Below are 20,735 nucleotides of genomic sequence, written 5' to 3' on the forward strand. Positions count from 1 at the left end.
TGAAAGAGTGATCAGTCAGAGACAGTGAGAGTAATAGAGACGGAGTGAGTGAACAAGAGTGAGGAAGTATGAGAAGAGAGGGACTGAGAAAAATAGTGGAAGGAGTAGAGTAAGTAAGTAATAGAGAAAGTAATGAGGGAAGTAGCAAAGGCAGGAAAGTGAGGGTTAAAGAAGTAGTGAAACTAATAGAAGTTAAATGTGATAGAAATGTAACGAAAAGAGTACAAAACATTTACCTTATAATTGTCGTTAACTTAGTCACTTGTTATTTTTATACTTTCAATCTGTGAAAGAGAGAACAAACATTTGAAAAATATTAAAACATGTATTTAAAAATTAGAAAAGACAAGGGAAAAGATTGAAGGACAAACAGTTTTTCAACAACTTTGACACTTACAGAAGCCTCTGCTTCTCCATGCCCCTACACAGTCCTAAAAATATACATTTTAAACTAACAGTATCTTGATGCAGATGAAGTGAGGCCTATCTTGCAACATGGTGCATCTTTTGCACTGCTGCTGTCTCACAAAAGTGATGCAACGGCAGCGCAAAAGAGGTGCACAGCCATCATAAAACTGTCCCTAACATTTTAAATGATTGTTTCAGGATGCCAATAAGGTGTGTCCTATCCAGAGGTTTGTTTGAGGTGAGGCGTACTCAGGGTTGCAGATGAAATTTAGAGTTGTTGAAGAGTACAGAGGAGATAATACATTTGCAGGCCTACCAATGAAGTGAGTCATGTCCACTGCACTCTTGAACAAAGGCCAGACCTCCTCTGTTTCCCTGGACAGGCCTAAACTTGATCTGCACAATGTGATGTGTAATGTTAGGAAACACAGGTGATGTAATTGAAAAACGTGCAATTTCTTTTGCTCATTTCACAATCACATCAATTGTGTTTCCTTTGCTTAGGTATCTCATTGTGCAGATGTAGTCCAGCATATGAAAGAGTACCCAGAAGTGCAGCACTGCATGCAACAACTTTGACACTTACTGAAGCCTCAGCTTCTGCATGCCCCCTACACAGTCCTAATTATATACATTTTAAACTGACGGTATCTTGCTGGAGATGAACTGAGGCCTATCTTGCAACATGGTGCATCTTTTACACTGCTGCTGCGTCACAAAAGTGACGCAACGGCGGCGCAAAAGAGGCGCACGGCCATCATAAATCTGCACTTAACATTTTAAATGATTGTTTCTAGATGCTGATAAGGTGTGGCCTATCCAGAGATTTTTTTCAGGTAAGTCCTACTCAGGGTTGCAGATGAAATTTAGGATTGTTGAAGAGTATAGAGGAGATAATACATGTGCAGGCCTACCAACGAAGTGAGTCATGTCCACTGCACTCTTGAACAAATGTCAGACCTCCTCTGTCTCCTGGAACAGGCCTAAACCTCATCTACACAATGTGATGCGTAATGTTAGGAAACACAGGTAATGTAATTGAAAAACGTGCAATTTTTTTTGCTCATTCCACAATCACATCACCTGTGTTTCCTTTGCTTAGGTATCTCATTGTGCAGATGTACTCTATCATATGAAAGACTACGCAGAATGTGAGCACTGTATGCAACAACTTTGACACTTACAGAAGCCTCAGCTTCTCCATGGCTCCTACACAGTTCTAAATGTATATCATAAATACAAAAAGTACAGAATTAATTATACATGTTAAATGGTTTATTTTTGCTGTTCTCAGAATTGATCAAATTTCACTAAAAACAGTGACTTGAAGGTATTCATCATATAACAGCGGGGAAAAAAAAACACAATCAAAATGATTGTGTTTAAAAAACCCATATAACATAACCAATCAGAAATCAGAACTCCTCAAAAGTAACTTACTTTCCATGACGTCGAAGGATATCCTATGAACAGCTTACACTCTGTTGTGCTGTTATTATTTTCAGCCCGCCACTTTCTGAAAGAAAAGCTCCATCGTTTTGACAAATATGTTACATACAATAAATGACTTCTCGCTCTCTACCGCACTTTTCCACAAGGCCAAATCGTGTAAGAGCCATTTATAACTCTTGGAATTCTTCTAAGCAAATCCCGTCATTTTGTATTTCCGCAACTTTAAGAAAGAAAACGTTCAAGATCACTTTCACAATCCTGTACTAGTAATATCTCACCCTTCTTGCTCACTCATGTTCCACATTTCCTATGACACTGATACTGCTTACTATGAAGCAGACTTACACTACCTCTATGACTACTACAATTATTTAATTCTCTACATCACTTTTAATCACAAAGCAATTTAAAACAGTAGATAAAATTATATCAACCCCTAGAATCATTATAGGCCAGTTACCTACCCTAAATTCTCTTTTCTGAAAACAGAAAGTAAGAATATTTTTAAGTGAAAAGGCAACATTGTATCGTAGTCAAATAGGAATAATTTACGAAACAGCAGCTTTTTTTTACATTTTCAATAAGCTGTGTAATAAGCGGATCTTGTCAAAGGACCATCATGTCATATAATAGCTGCAGTTAAAAATGTTCTTCCTAAAATAAACGACTGTGTAGCCACAACATTTGTAATTAAAGTTGAAGACTTACTTTCATCAGGTTTATATAGTTGGAATTTTAAAATGACATTATAACCAAAAGTTTGGTCAAATAATCTAGACAGCATTGCAGACTTACATTACCTCTACTCCATGTTTTTATTGGCTGCTTGAATTAGCTAATAAAAAGAAACAGTTTTTCTGAACTCATTCAAAGTGCAGTTATTTTTCCATGACGTCAAGTGTTATGGTAAGAACACCGTTTGCTTTGGGAAATACTCTGTTGTCCTTTAACTAATCCGTGCCCACCACTTTCTGTAAGAAAACCTTCTTTTTTTCCAGGAACTATTTAAAACTCAAAAATAACTTTTGACTCTGTACTACACTTATCCTCAAGGCCAAATTGTGTAGGAGCCATTAGAACCTCTTGAAATTCCTCAGAGCAAATCCTGAGATTCCTTCCCTAAAATTTTGTTTTTAAAAACACCAGGTAAGAATTTTTAAGGTCAAAAGGCAATTTTTTTTTGAAAGTTAAAACAGAATCATTGCAGAATGACCAGCCATTTCTAGACTTTAAATAAGCTGTGTAATGTCCTGATGTTATTGAAGGACCGTCATGATATATAATTGCTGCAGTTACAAAAGTCCTTCCTGATATTGACAACTGCGAAGCCACAACATTTTTAATTAAAGTTGTCAATTTTGTTCCATCAGGCCTACATCGTTGGAACATTAAAATAACATACTGGCCATATGTTCGTATAAATAATGTTGACAACATTTCAGACTTACATTGGCTACACTCCATGTTGTGATCAGCTGCTTTTACTAGCTTATAAAGGACACTGATTTACTGTCTGGCAAAGTTAAATATATACATTTTTCTGAGTCTACACTAGTAGTACTTGATACCCTACAGTTCTCGCAGTCATGCTGCCATTGATAAGAAAGCCCAAACAGGTGATCTACATCTACACCTTCATCATGCAATACATCAAGCATATACATTAAAAACTCCTGACAATCTTGCTGAATATTTTGAGAGAATTGTGTTTGACCTGAACATCTGTCTAACAGATTTCGAATTTCAGACACACTTTCTACCACACGTTTCTCAAACAAAGGATATTGAAGCAAATGTGGCGCATACTCTCTTCTTAACCTATTGTATTCCTTAACACAATCTAGATCCGCACAAATGTTTGTGACATCACACTCAATCAAGTACAATCCCGATAAAGTTCTGACTCGTGACAATGCCACATATGCCATACCCTCCTTGGACACAGAACTGCCAATATTCACCAATGCACTGTCTACACTTAAACCTTGCGATTTATGGATTGTCACCGCATATGCCAAGCAAACAGGAAACTGCTTACGGCGAACATATAAGTCTTTCACAAGCAAAAACCTAGCAGAGCAACGACCAATTAGCTGTACTTCCTCAATGCCATCAAATTTAATTTTTAAAAACTCAATTCCATCCCTATTTCTGTATTTCACAAAATCAACAACATTACCCATTGATCCATTTACCAGACCTCTTTCAACATGTAAATTCCTTCTTAAAATTATACGGCAATTTAAGCACACATTCAGAGTCTTTTCAAAACCTGCAGTTTTAGATATATTCTTCTCTAATGAATCCAATTTTGATTTCAAATTCTCAGACAAAATAATTGTTGATCCCATATGCTCTACTCTGTCAATAACTTCCAGTTTCACAATCTCTTGGTTTTCTAAATACAACATTTTGTTGTTGAAGATGGCACATTCTGCAAGAGTTGGCATCAAACATATTCCAGATTTCTTCTCAGTAATTTTCTTTTTTTTTTTTTTATATATTTTATTGTTTCCAAATTTTGCACACATTACACATTGTACACCTATACGTTTTATATTAATCGCCTGCAAAGAAAAGCAAAAGAATCAAGAAAAATAGCTCAATATGTGCAGTACAGTACATCATTTAACTCTTCATTTCATGGTGAAAATTACAAGAAAAAAAAATAACAACCCTTAATCTTACTGAGAACCGATATTCCCTTTCCATCTAGTTATGGGTTCCCAGATTCTTAATCCTCTCATTTTGCCTCTTATCCCTTTCCGGGCATAAATAGGTTTTTCCAAATTATAAGCTGCTAATAGGTTAGCCAACCAGGTTTGCATGATAGGTGGATTTTTATCGAGCCATGCTCTAGCTATAGTCAGTCTATAGACTGCCGCGGCCACAAAAATAAACCCTTTCTGCGCGTTACCCTCATTGTTATCTATTCCCAACAACAATAAAGAAGGGGTAATGGTTATTTGTAAATTCAATGATCTATTTAAAAAACGTTCTATATTTCCGATCAAAGAATACAGTTGTGGGCAAGTGGCGAAGACATGAATTATATCTGCCTCGAGGAAGTTACACCTCGGGCAAGTGATACCGGTAGTGCCTCCCCATTTAGCTATTCTCTCTGGGGTAAAATATAGGAAATACAGGGTTTTAAAATGCTGTGATTGTAGAGGTGCCGAACACAATGCCGTACGCGCAAGATCAAGTGACTCTTGAAATATTTCTTTTGGAATACTCAATTTGGTTACCCATTTGTTACAAAATTTTTCCATATCATCAACTTTCCCTTTCACCAAACATGCATACAGACTCCTAATTGTGCAGTCTGCACAGACTTGTATTTTCTCCAGAATTTCATTTCTCTGGTAGCCTGCAGGACCTCCTTGTTTATTACCCAAGAAACTCCTAACCTGGAGGTATTTAAAAAAAGTCCTCCTGTCGACATTGTGTTTCATCATAAGGTCTGTGAACTGTAACATCTCTTCCGTCCCTCTCAGGTCCCCAATCTGTACAATTCCTCTTTCAGCCCAGCTGGCCATTATACTATCTGCAAAAATTGCGGCAGGAAATGACCTATTCTTATATAATCTAGTGTATCTATTAAATCTACCAAGACCTGACTTTTTCAAAAAAGCACTCCAAATTTTTACTGCAGCATTGAGTGTTTTAAATCTGGTCCTTTTATAATAGCCGTACTCTGTACAATTTAAGAAGCAATTTTCTGCTTCCTCACCCAGAACAGCCACATAAATTTCTGTAGACATACTTGTAACTGTTTGCGTCTTACCACCCCCCCCAATTAGCCCCTGCATATATTGCAGGGCAGCAGCAAAGTAATACATCCTAAAATCAGGCACTCCCCAACCCCCTTTCTCTCTTGGTAGAGCCATGAATCTATAGGCCCTTCTGGTCTTACCCTGTGCCCATATAAATTTATTCAAAATAATCTCAAGTGAGTTGAACCACTTATTTTCGAAGAAGAGGGGGATAGCTCTAAAAAAATAGAGGAACTTGGGGAGGATTAACATTTTGATAACATTTGTAGTTCCTACCAGGGACAAACGTAGATTATTTAGTCGTTCCAGATCATTTTTGACCTTTGATAGTAGGGGGGCAATATTATTCCCCACAACATTATCCAGATCTGATGAGATAGCCACCCCTAGATAAACTGCCGAGGCAACCACCCGTGGATCATTGCAGTGAGAATATGCGTTCTCTACTATCTGGGTCTTTGCTTTATTAAGACTATAACCAGAAATTTGCCCAAATACCTCAGCTTCGCGTTCAACTTCACTAATTGACATATGAGGGTCGGGAGTAAGGATTGCCACATCATCTGCGTAGGCCAGTGATTTAACCACGCGTCCATTCACCCTAACTGGCGGAATCAGAGGATTACCTTCTAATCTATGGAGCAGTGGTTCTAAATAAAGGGCGAACAACAGAGGGGATGAGGGGCACCCCTGTCTCGTCCCCCTTCCAATTTTAACATCTGCCGAGTACCCTCTATTAACTCTAATTCTGGCTATAGGGTCCTTATATAACGCCTGTATAGCCCTGATAAAACCTTCGCCTATCCCATACCACTTCATGGTTTGCCATAAGTATTCCCAGGAGACCCTATCAAATGCCTTCTCGGCGTCTAAAAAGAGCGCTGCCATAGGGTCTCCCAGGCTGCCTGCCGCATCGAACATAGTTAGAACCGTCCTAGTGTGCTGCGTTGTCCCTTTACCGGGGATAAATCCATGTTGGATAGGACTTACCAAGCTCTCAATGACCCCTGACAACCTTGTGGCTAAGATTTTGGAATACACCTTAACGTCAGCGTTCATCAATGTGATCGGCCTGTAAGAGCCTGTAGTTTTTGGATCCTTCCCCTTTTTTAAGATCACAATGATGTCTGCTCCTCCCCAAGATTGGGGAACCCCATCGCCCTTTTGTGCCGAGATGATGATGTTAAACATATCATTAATCAAAAGTCCTATGAATACTTTATAAAATTCCACCGGAATCTGATCCGGCCCTGCAGCTTTACCTGATGGCAAACTATTCAGTGCAGTGTTAAACTCATCTATATGTATTGCCATCTCTAGTTCTTCTCTGCTACCTTCAGGCAGTTTATAGGCCTCAATTCCCCTTAGATACCCATCTATATCCGTAGTAGGCTCTTCCTTCTCAGGGGTGTAGAGGGTAGTATAGTACTTCCTAAATACCTCTCTAACCTGTTCCGTATCACTTACAATGTTGCCCTGGCAATCCTTAATCTCTTTGATATCTGATGTGGCCATTCTTTGTCTCGTGCGCACAGCCAAGATATGTCCTACCCTCTCGCTTAATTCATATGCATTCTCTCTTTTAGACAGGTAATTCTTTGCCTCTTTCTCTGCGATGCCTTCTAAAGCTTCTGCTTTCACAGCTATGATTCTAAAGAGATGTGTTTCTACTGGGAGATTCTGTCTTAAAGCCAAGGCGAGATCTTCTTCCTCCTTTAACAATCTCAATCTTACTTCCTCCAATCTTGCCCTCTCTTTCTTCTGTCTTGCTAGGACAAAACTAACTTGCTAGTAATTTTCTGAAAAATATTCTCAGGCACAAATTCTTGTTCTGGATACAAATTTGACAGTAATCGTGCATGTAAAGCTTCTTTCCCATGCTCGGTCACTTATCCGATTCTAACATCTTGTAGAATATTCTTGTAATCTTCATCCTTCGCCTGACGCATATTTTCATGCAGTTCAGCATAATTGAAGTTTAACCATATATTGCCAATGCTCCCTAGGCACTTCCTGGTATCTTCATGCGTGAGCATTTTGAACACAGGTTGTCCTTTCACTGGTGTCAGCTGCAGAAGATCACCGAAAACAATGATGTGTTTGCCACCAAATAACACATCATACTCTGTTTTGAGAACTTCTTGCATTCTCAAATGCACAAAGGCAAGCATGACATTGGAAACCATGCTTACTTCGTCAATGATAAGAAGTTTAATTTTCCTCAAGACTCTTGAAACTTCACAACAAGCATCTCCAGATAACTTGTGGTATTGTAATTTGTTATCATGCTCCACTGGCAGCATCAGTAGACGATGCAAAGTAATACCTTTAATGTTATGTGCTGCCAGTCCAATTGGAGCGGTGACAACACAAGACAGCGATGACTCAGTCCTTTTCTGCAAATAACATGAAATTGCTTTAATGAGGAAACTTTTTCCAGTTCCCGCTTCTCCACTCACGTACAGTCGGACAGGCTTCAACGACGTACATGAGCACTATTTCTTCTCATGACTTAATCCATGATCAATTTGGTTGGTAACTTCGTCATATATTTTCCTCTGCTCAACGTTGAGTTGTCTTTCCAAGTCTTCTAAGTTAACCGCATCCTCCTGAGCATGTGCCATGGCTCTTTCCACTTCAATCATGGCAGTGGCAGCTTCATTTTCGATAACTGGTCCTCCTAGTGGATCCTGACTCAATGAAACAGAACTCTGACTGTCCTGAGAACTGTCTCTAGCAATCTCGGCTGCAATCGTTGCTTCCTGCTCGATTTCCGCATTCAACATTTCTAGATATTTGAGAAACACAGGACATTCTATGGTCTCCTTGGCGGCATTGAAAGAGTCTTCGTAACAGAGGAAATCTCCAAGCAGTTCCTCTTCTGCACGCCAAGGCTTGAAAAGTTGCAAAAGTGCTAAATAGAAAAACTCTTTTTTTTCAGGAGATTCGCCACTCAATTTTCGATGGTTTACCAAGTGGCATTTTCTTTTCTTGACGAGACATCCCTCACTTCCAATTACAGCATACACTCCTTTATCAATATCTTCTTTGATGTTCCTCTTGAATATGTAATTTTGTAGAACATCATACAGACAAACATTCTCGAGGTGACTGCTTCTATTTGGATAATATGTATCCAACATGTTGGTCTTCAAAATATCGGTACTGTTTGGCTCCTTTTCCGCCAAATACTCAATTTCCTGTACAGGTTTCAGAACTCGATTACGCGTTGCAGCAAGACCAAGACTCGCCCAAACGATACTCCTGGATTTGGCATAGAGACTTGCTGAAGACAACCGGTCAAAACATTCGTAAGCTCCGATTTCTCGATGTGACAACATCTTCAGACTGAAACTGTACAACTTCTTACTGAGGCTCTTTTCATGGGAAATGTCCTCCCACATATCCTTCAATTCTGTCTTTTCTTTTTTGGTGATGTAAGATGTCACATACCGAGCCACAGCCATACAGTTATCAGCCACAAACTGTATATCCATGTTAGCATTCCACATGGACAAAATCACTGGGTTGTAGTCGTTGATGTACTTGGACTCTTCGTTCCTTTTCAAATTGTATGTGTTTTTAGGTGATTTCTTCATCACATTATGTCGCAGCGAAGACATCAAACTGTTCACTCTTCCTTTAGAAATCACCGGTCGTGGAACGGCGAAACGACATTTGGTGTCGAACTTGTCCTTGTTTCTGAATTTACGACGACAGTACTTTCCACAACGATGGCTTTGGAAGCTTAGAACTTGTTCTCTTAGGCCTTTGTCCTCCTTTGCGTTTGGAACAGCACATGTAGAATACTGTTCTATGAAACTCATCACTAAGTCTTCTGGATCTGTTCCAAATTTAGGTGCATCCTTGATCCACAGCAGCATATGTATATGAGGAGCGCCTCTTGCTTGGTACTCCTTTCTCCAGAAGAAATCCAACACCTCTCCAAGAGGTGGATTCTTCTTATTCATGATGAAAGACATCATAGCTTCAAAACTATGATTAAAGTACCTGCATACATTCACTGGATCCAAAGAGCACAGTTCTCCGGGTGTCTTGAATTCGATATTTTCAATGTTTCCATTTGCCTCTCGTAGAAATTCAAGTAAGTCTTCCCAGCCATACTCGGCACAGCTGAGAGTGAGGAACCATGTGGGAGTTCCTAAGTTCCTCAGCATACATTTTAAATCACCATGACGACGGTACCAGTACTCATTAGTATCACGCTGACACGCCATGAGATTAATCAGGTGAGAATCCAAAATACTGTCTTGCACATTGACTTTATCCATAAAGTCACTTGCCGAGATGTTTTGCATCTGTATACCACTTTTCAAGATGTGGTTCACTGCATATGACAGTCCAGACAGATCGCTTTCAAACAGGAGATGAAACAAATAGGGAATGCATTGTCGAAACCTAGGATCTTCTGCATACAATCGTAAAGTCCGGTATTCAGAAGCAGGAATTTGATGAGGTCGCTCATCATATCTTCCTCCTTGACCTGTTGGAAATAGCTGTGGGAAACACCGAGCTTCCAAACTTTCCTCCCAAACACTAATGGGACTCCCTTTGGCTTGTTTCATTTGAAACAACTCAATAGCATTCCCCATGACTTCCTTGGAATGCAAAGGATGAACACTATAATGTTCATATATTTCTTCATTTTTAGAGGGTTCTACTCTCTCAATTTGACCAGCACACAAATCGCTATCCTCTTCTTCACTTACTTCCTCTTCTGCAACATATACATTCTTATAGTACTTATTATTTTTTTTCAAATACAATGTTGCCTTTTTGACTTTCCTAACATCCACTAAATCTTGCCATATTTTCTTACTCTTTGTCGGAACCCCATTAACTTAGATAACCAGAGGTTCCTCTTCCACTTTTTCTACTCCAATTGTATTATTGTTTTTCTTCAAATCTAGAGGCAAATAAACAACTCTTCCCTTTAATCCTCTCTGTAAATCTGATGGAGGCAATTTCCCTGTCTTTGGCTCCATTCTTACAATAGCCTGAAAGGGATGGATACTTTGAATCAAAATAGATTCATAAGTATTTAAATCCTTCAATTCAGAAGGAATCTCAACCAATTCCAGATTATTATGAACCGCTCTAGCAGGCATCTGGTTTTGATTTAATTTGTTACAACAATAAGTACACACACGTTGATCCGACCCCAAATCAAAACAATTTTCTACCATCAAGTATGTTGCGAAATCCTTCCATTCACTATCCACTAACTTAGTCTGATTCTTCTAATAAGTGCGTCGACAACACACACAAGTGAAATTAGGCCTCTCACTTGATTTCACCTGAAACGTGGCAATTTCCTTCTGAAAATTATCTGTACTGGAAACCTGTACACTATCTTCCACATTACCCTCTTCTTCTGGGTCAATTTCAACATTCTCCTCTTTACTTCCAAAGTAACAAAACTCAATTTCTTCACAAATATTCTTCACATCTATTTCAGAACCATGCAAAAGAGCAGTGCATAATTGTTTAAGCATAATTGCTGGACTCTTAGCATAATACAACATTCTAACTAATTTCCTCACTTTATTATGATGCACTGCTAGCATCCTGAAATGATGAAAAACACTCTGGCATACTCTCCTGGAAAGACAAGCCAGTGAATGACCATGCAAACCTGTCACTTCTCTCACTCTGCAAGGATCTAATTCTTGCAACAACTTCATTTTCTGCTTCAAACTTTTCTTATTAAATGTCCGTACAAAATCACAAAGCAAATTGATGGAATCCTGTCGCACACTGCAAATACTACTACACTTCCAGGTGTACACAGGTCCCTTAGGACGTCTTCCTAAAACCTCATTACCTAACACCTCTTCTGCCTCTGTTGTCACAAGTTTTTCTTTTTCAACCGGACAACCATCTTTCACCTCATAAGCTCGACCACTGGTGTCAACTGCATGCACCAAATCATTATCCTGGAAATAACTCTCCTCATTAAAAAATGCCTCACAACTTGAACTATGCATCCATTCTCCTGAAAAAACTTCACAAAAATTACTACGATTAACTATTCTCTTCCATCTACTATTTCTTTTGAAATCATAAATTGCCTTGTTTAGCTTCCTAATTCTATTGATTATCAAAATAAATAACTTTCGCTTAATTTCAAATGCCTGATCAATAACTTTCTCAACTTTTTTTTTTCTCTTATAAAAAACCACTTTCTGTTGACCTTTCTTAATATTTTTTAACAAATTGCCAATTATCCTGTTGCGGAACATTCGTCTACGAATGTCCCTAAACTGTTGTTTCCTTCTAATATCATGCACAGAGTTATCTCCTGCTCTAGCAGTAACATTTTTGATTGGCCTTTCCTTTCCGTTTAAATTGCTTCTCTTTTTCTGGACTAAAACATTTTCTGTAGTACTATTTTTTTTTCTACAAATGTTTCTTATGAATGATTTCGTTGTCTTACCCGGAGCTTTCTTGGTGACTTGACAAGTTTTTTTGGTAGAGGACTGCTGCAACAATTTATGAACCTGCTGTCTTTGACGTTTTGTAGCCTTTCGGATTCTATCCTTAGACGGCATTCTCTAATTTCGAAATGATCTGCAGTTGAATCTGTGGTAAAATATAATAAAAAATGTTATTACCCACTATTACCAAACAGTAAATCAATAACAGTCGTCAAAAATTTAACACACTACTTGTCATTTTTACATAGAATAATTTTTAGTGCTTTGGCAAATTTAGTATTCACAAATAGTAGGAAAGAAATGGAATGCTTCTACATTTTACCTGTGCTGTTTTATATGTGAATCTGATATAATTTTATGAGCATATTAGACTATTTTATAAAGACACTACACATAACCTGTTTTTGAAGTTGTGTTTAATTTTAAATGAAACGGTTTACATTTTTACTTTTTATTTCCAGTAAATTTTAAAAATAAATGTTTATAGTTCCATAGGCTCAAGCAGGTCAGCTTCCCACCCTATGTCATACAATTCTGACAAATCGGCATCCTCATCATGTTCTTCATCATCCTCAGGATTTAAATCATCTAAGGGATCTACTTCCACTGATGTTTCAATGACAATTTCAACGATAAGATCGAGATCAACGGATTGCTCATTATCACTCATGGTTGATGTTGTCGTTATCTTTAAAGAAAGAGAACAACAATGAGATGTTGCAGAGTAAGAGACAAATCTCAGAGACTATAATAGTAAAATTGTTTAACAAGAGTAACATTTTGCAGCTATTATTTAGCCATGTCCAGCGATGCTGAGGAGGTGAGGCCTATATCCAATTTTTCAGTGAACAGGACTCATCTCTTCTTAACCTTGGATAAGCCTCACCGACTCTGTGTCCCCTGCTCATACTTAAATGTAAAGGGGCAGATTTATGTTAACTGGCGCATCCCCAGGGATGCACCAGTTAATGTGCACCGCTGCTCTGCCACCCATGGTGTGCCGCATTTACAATGTGGAGCACCATTGAGTAAAAACAGCACAGATGCGTCACGCATCTGTGCCGCAAAAGCAGCACATTGCAGGAATCATGTCGTAAGCGCGACATGTCTACTGCAATGCACAGGAGCAAGCCACACATTGCATGGTGCATCACTCCTTATACCTGTTTCAAACAGGCGTAAGGATTTGATTCAGCAATGCCATAAAGCTGACTCAATTAAATCTTCTAAATTTCACTGTGTTAGTTTTACAGGGCTTTCATGCAAATAAATGCCCACCCTGCAACAAAACGCCTATATGAAACCTGACGCAGGTTTCATGTGGCACAGGACTTTACAGCATTACACATCTGCCTAGATGCATCAAGTTGTAAATATGTCGCAACATAGCGCATCTTTTGCACCGCCGCTACGTCACAAAAGTGACTCACAGCGGCGCAAAAGAGGCACACAGCTATCATAAATCTGTCCCTAACATTTTAAATGATTGATTCATGATGGAATAAGGTGTGGCCTATCCAGAGGTTTGTTTGAGGTGAGGCCTACTCAGGGTTGCAGATGAAATTTAGGCTTGTTGAAGAGTACAGAGGAGATAATACATGTGCAGGCCTACCAATGAAGTGAGTCATGTCCACTGCACTCTTGAACAAAAGTCAGACCTCTTCTGTGTCCGTGAACAGGCCTAAACCTCATCTGCACAATGTGATTCGTAAAGTTAGGAAACACAGGTGATGTAATTGAAAAATGTGGAATTTCTTTCCCTCATTTCACAATCACATCACCTGTGTTTCCTTTGCTTAGTTATCTCATTGTGCTGATGGGGTCTAGCATATCAAAGAGTACACATAAGTTGAGCACTGTATACAACAATTTTGACATTTACAGAACATTCAGCTTCTCCATGCCCCCTACACAGTCCTAAATGTTTACAGTTTAAACTGACGGTATCTTGTTGGAGATGAAGTGAGGCCTGCCTTGCAACATGGTGCATCTTTTGCATCACTGCTGCATCGGTTTCATGTGGCACAGGACTTTACAGCATGACACATCTGCCTAGATGCATCAAGTTGTAAATATGTCGCCACATAGCAAATCTTTTGCACCGCCGCTGCGTCACAAAAGTGACGCACAGTGGCGCAAAAGAGGCACACGGCTATCATAAATCTGTCCCTAACATTTTAAATGATTGATTCAGGATGACGATAAGGTGTGGCCTATTCAGAGGTTTGTTTGAGGTGAGGCCTACTCAGGGTTGCAGATGAAATTTAAGCTTGTTGAAGAGTACAGAGGATATAATATATGTGCAGGCCTACCATTGAAGCAAGTCATGTCCACTTCATTCTTGAACAAAGGCCAGACCTCTTCTGTGTCTGTGTACAGGCCTAAACCTCATCTGCACAATGTTATTCGTAAAGTTAGGAAACACAGGTGATGTAATTGAAAAATGTGGAATTTCTTTTCCTCATTTCACAATCACATCACCTGTGTTTCCTTTGCTTAGGTATCTCATTGTGCAGATGGAGTCTAGCATATCAAAGACTACGCAGAAGGTGAGAACTGTATGGAACATGGCTATATAACTCAAAGAATCAAAATCTAAATTTGCCAAGCACACATGGGGGTGTATTTACAAGAACCTTCCACCACGGGGAAATGTCTTAAATTAAAATGGGAAAAATAACATCAAAGGGACTCAAATGCTTTTTAAATATACCCCAAGCAACCTATAAAACTCTAGCACTACATATCAAGAAACCTAATTGATTTCAAAAAACGTTTTTAAACACATCATTTAAATCAATCATATACCTACATTCAAGGGGAAATGACTTAAAATGCCCTAAGACACATGAAAGCGTTTTTTACAGCATGACACATCTGCCTAGATGCATCAAGTTGTAAATATGTCGCCACATAGCAAATCTTTTGCACCGCCGCTGCGTCACAAAAGTGACGCACAGTGGCGCAAAAGAGGCACACGGCTATCATTAATCTGTCCCTAACATTTTAAATGATTGATTCAGGATGATGATAAGGTGTGGCCTATTCAGAGGTTTGTTTGAGGTGAGGCCTACTCAGGGTTGCAGATGACATTTAAGCTTGTTGAAGAGTACAGAGGAGATAATACATGTGCAGGCCTACCATTGAAGCAAGTCATGTCCACTTCACTTTTGAACAAAGGCCAGACCTCTTCTGTGTCTGTGTACAGGCCTAAACCTCATCTGCACAATGTTATTCGTAAAGTTAGGAAACACAGGTGATGTAATTGAAAAATGTGGAATTTCTTTTCCTCATTTCACAATCACATCACCTGTGTTTCCTTTGCTTAGGTATCTCATTGTGCAGATGGAGTCTAGCATATCAAAGACTACGCAGAAGGTGAGCACTGTATGGAACATGGCTATATAACTCAAAGAATCAAAATCTAAATTTGCCAAGCACACAAGGGGGTGTATTTACAAGGACCTTCCACCACGGGGAAATGTCTTAAATTAAAATGGGAAAAATAACATCAAAGGGACTCAAATGCTTTTTAAATATACCCCAAGCAACCTATGAAACTCTAGCACTACATATCAAGAAACCTAATTGATTTCAAAAAACGTTTTTAAACACATCATTTAAATCAATTATATACCTACATTCAAGGGGAAATGACTTAAAATGCCCTAAGACACATGAAAGCGTTTTTTTAAAGCCCTTGCACCATTTTTGAGTCACTTTTAACATGGCTATGTAACTCAAAGAATCAAAATCTAAATTTGCAAAGCACAGATGGGGGCGTATTTACAAGGACCTTGCACCACGGGGAAAGGTCTTAAATTTAAATGGGAAAAATAACATCAGAGACACTCAAAGGCCTTATAAATATGCCCCAAGCAACCTATGAAACTCTAGCACTACATATCCAGAAACCTAATTGATTTCAAAAAACGTTTTTAAACACATCATCTAAATCAATTATATACCTACATTCATCGGGAAATGACTTAAAATGCCCTATGACACATAAAAGCGTTTTTTTAAGGCCCTTCCATCATTTTTGTGTTACTTTTAACATGGCTATGTAACTCAAAGAATCAAAATCTAAATTTGCCAAGCACACATGGGGACGTATTTACAAGGACCTTGCACCACAAGGAAATGTCCTAAAATAAAATGAGAATAATTTACATCAAAAGAACTCAAAAGCCTTGTAAATATGCCCCACGCAACCTATGAAACTCTAGCAGTACATATCAAGAAACCTAATTGATTTCAAAAAACGTTTTTAAGCACATCTTGTAAAGCAATTATATTCCTACATTCATAGGGAACTGAGTTAAAATGCCCTAAGACACATGAAAGTATTTTTGTAAGACCCTTGCACTATTTTTGCATCACTTTTAACATGGCTATGTAACTCAAAGAAACAAAATCTATTTGTAAAACACTTGACTAAAAGCAACATTTTAAATACACAACTTTCTTCATAATTTTCTCCCTAAAGCATACTATTCTCTATCTAAATTAAATGAATCTTTTCTCACCTTAGCAAATACTTTATGATTTTCAAAAGTCTAAAACACACACCAATTTGTCTTTAGCAGAGCAAAAGGTATGCACTCCAGAGGCTGAAGCCATAAAAAGCACAGAAATGCTGTAATTCATCACACATATCTCTCATGTCACCCAATCAAAACTCTTCCCTCACTTTTTTCAAATCAACACCCTTCCCCCCTCTGCCCTTTCTGCCTTTTTTGCATAGCAACCACCTCCTGAAAGACCTCTGATGTTTGCAAGTTCACACAACAATGGTTTAATTGAACTCTGAACTCTCAATACACCTGCATATCCAGTGCAATGTTTCATTAAATGATTTTTTCCTGACCATTCAAATTACATCTTTCAAAGAACTCATCCATGCACCCTAACTTTCTGTTTTCAGCAATCAAAATCCACCAATCACTGCTACTGCTTCATTAACACAGAAACTCCACAGTTTTTTTCATTTTAAACTCTTATTTTTTAAACTGCCATTTCATTGCCAGACTTCATCTGACTGCAGCAGAACCTTCTCTCACCATGTTTTCTGTCTGGATTGTTGGACATAGTTACATCTACTGGGCTCAAAGGTATGCTGATAACAAAATTTTACCTAACCTCAATTTACAAAATGTGGAAATTAAGTGGATTGGCCACAGAGGATTAAAAGGTCACCAATTGATACCATTGGTGAAAACCTTTTTACATTTGCCAAAACCTGACCTGTTAATTGTGCACTGTGGAGGTAATGACTTGGGCACTTTGACTGGGGTAGGTCTGGAAATGCTTTTAAAGGACACCTTTGAGCAATTGATGGCACTTTTTCCTCAAACTGCCTTGGTATATTCAAATATATGCCAAAGACAGAAATGGAGGTGGTCAAACCAATTTTGTCCACAAATTGAGAAATCGAGGAAGCATGTAAATAAGTCTGTTTCAGCTTACATGAGAGACCATGGAATGGGCTGCATCTACAACAATAACTTGCGTTACTACATGCAAGATATCTACAGAGGAGATGGAGTTCACTTCTCAGATGAGGGGAACAGAGTTTTCATTCTGAATTTAAGACTGTGCATTGGTACCTACTTATAAGTACCTAAATCTACCATAAACCCAAAAGCTCTTCTCAGAGCTACCCTAACTATGATCACCATAAACACATTTTAAATGTAAATTTTTTTACTAATTTTCACAATTTACGCTTCCTGGAGCGCTACCCGGTACGCGCACCGGACGCTAACCGCGCTAACATTTTTAAAAAAATGTTATTTTTCGCACATATGGACCTCCTCAGCCACCCTCAGAAAACCTAGGGGGTCAGGATACGTCTACCGTGCCCCTTCTACCCATTCTGAAAATGTTTTGCCCTCCATCTTGTATCTCAATTCTACCGTAATACAAAATGGAGGACTCCCGTAACGCTGCCGGTTCGCGTACCGGGGCGCTCACCGGGAAGCGCTCCATTAAAAAAGGTGGGAAAGTAATTTACAGAAAAACGACTGGAGACACTTTCACCAAATATAGATTAGCTCATACTACATACCAATCCCTACCATTTTCACAAATTTGATTGAAATTCCATTTAGCCATTTAGCCTGTAGACCTCTCTAAATACCCTGAGGTAAATTACTTCACAAAACACATCTGAAGTGTTGGAATTGACAACCAATTAAAATGTTACTTTCATTTTCTACTTTTTTACCTGACATTTAATTGGTTATGTACCTGAATATATATAAAAAAGAGAGAGAAACACAGCCATTTTGACTACTACTTCCTGAACTACATTGCAAGATCATTTTCACTCACAACTTAAACTTGTTTTTAAAAGGTAAGATGTTATTTTGTAAATTTGAAAGGAGAACTATGTAATGCACTTTAAATTAATTTGGGAAAACATTTTTAGATAGTTATATACTGTCCCTCTGTAAGAGTTAGACATTGAGAAAGGCTTGTTTATTATAATTATGGATTGATTTAGGTTTCTGTGGTATAATTATGAATTTACTTAGGTTTCTTCACAGGCACTTTTTAATAGTACTACTTCACGCCTGAAACCATACAGTGCCCATAGATTACTTCTCTGTTATAAACTCACAAGTACCTGTCTGAACTTAAACCCAACAGTGCCCTATCTCTACTGATATATTTATTTTTTATGCAAATTACAGCAAGAAAATGGAAGGAGAGCAGAATATTTCCTTCAAAATTGTTCTGGAGAACAACACAGAAAAAGATATTGAGGACAATGATGACTCAGATTTCATGGATGAATCACGAGACCATAAACTTCTACAATGTGTAGAATCTGTGGATTTCTTACTTCAATATGAGGACGGTCAAATGTGGGAAGTTATGTTCAGTCAAAAAGAAGACATATCGGACAGTCAAATGTTAGACGTTCTATTAAATTTTGAAAAAGAATCAGAAAAATTAAATTATATTTAATAATCATAAATACTACTACTTAAATAAAAAAAACAAAAAAAAACACAACAACAAGAACAATCAATAAGCATACAATATTTGAAAATATCATAGTCTATCATTCTTTTTTCCTCCCAGTACGCTCCCCAGACCGCTTCCCGGTGCGCGTACCGAGCGCTCCCCCCCCAAAAAAACAAAAAAATATTATTTTTTTTTGCCCCGCGGGGCCCTTTTAAAGCCTCCACATCAAACCTAGAGGGCCAGGGAGGATCTTCTATGCCCCCTTATGGTCATTTACCCCTTTGTTTTGGCCTCCTCTTGTCTCTCGATCCTACCGAGAGACAAGATGGCGGCCGCTCCGGACTGTTTAGAATGTTGACAGACACCGGAGAGCCAATCAGCTGCGCTTCGCGAAGTTCCGTTACACGTCAGGTACGCGAACCGGGGCGCTGCCCGGAGCGCGCTTACAGATATATATATTTTTTTGAACGTTAATTTCTCAAAATCCACTGGAGCACATATATTGAGACCTAGCAAAGGCACATCGGGCTACCAGTCCCTACAATTTTGCCAAGTTTCGTGCAAATCCATTCAGCCGTTCGGGCTAAAAGTGAGGCCAACCGCCCTATGGAAATTAACATGGGAAAAACGCGTTTTGGGACCCCCCTTTTTTCTCGGCCCCCCCTTGACGAACCTCCCCCAAATTTTCAGTGGCTGCTCAGAAACAAAATGTTCCATTTTCCTGAAAATTTCAGCCAATTCCGTCCACAAACGCCAAAGTTATTAGACATAGAATTTTCAAAAATCCCATAGAGAAAAAATCCTAACTATATATACCTACTGGCGACCGCCAGTAGGTAATATATATATATATATATATATATATATATATATTACCTACTGGCGGTCGCCAGTAGGTATATATAGTTAGGATTTTTTCTCTATGGGATTTTTGAAAATTCTATGTCTAATAACGTTGGCGTTTGTGGACGGAATTGGCTGAAATTTTCAGGAAAATGGCACATTTTGTTTCTGAGCAGCCCTTGAAAATTTGGGGGGGGTTCGTCAAGGGGGGGCCGAGAAAAAAGGGGGGTCCCAAAACGTGTTTTTAACATTGAGTTTTCCATAGGGCGGTTGGCCTCACTTTTAGCCCGAACGGCTGAATGGATTTGCAGGAAACTTGGCAAAATTGTAGGGACTGGTAGCCCGATGTGCCTTTTGTAGGTCTCAATATATGTGCTCCAGTGGATTTTGAGAAATTAACGTTTAAAAAAAGATATATATCTGTAACAGCGGACCTGGCAGCGTCCCAGGACGCGTACTTTACGCGCAACGGAGCTTTGTGAAGCGAAGCTGATTGGTTCTCTGGCGTCTGTCAACATTCCAAAAAGTCCGTAGCGGCCGCCATCTTGTCTCTCGGTAGGATCGAGAGACAAGAGGAGGTCAAAACAAAGGGGGAAATAACTATAAGGGGGCATAGTAGATCCTCGCTGACCCCCTAGGTTTGATGTGGAGGTTTTAAAAGGGCCCCGCGGGGCAAAAAATAATAATAATAATAATAATCGAACGGCTGAATGGATTTGCACGAAACTTGGCAAAATATTAGGGACTGGTAGCCCGATGTGCCTTTGCTAGGTCTCAATATATGTGCTCCAGTGGATTTTGAGAAATTAACGTTCAAAAAAAG

The sequence above is a fragment of the Lissotriton helveticus genome, chromosome 10 (genome assembly GCF_964261635.1).
Source record: "Lissotriton helveticus chromosome 10, aLisHel1.1, whole genome shotgun sequence".
Classification (NCBI taxonomy): domain Eukaryota; kingdom Metazoa; phylum Chordata; class Amphibia; order Caudata; family Salamandridae; genus Lissotriton; species Lissotriton helveticus.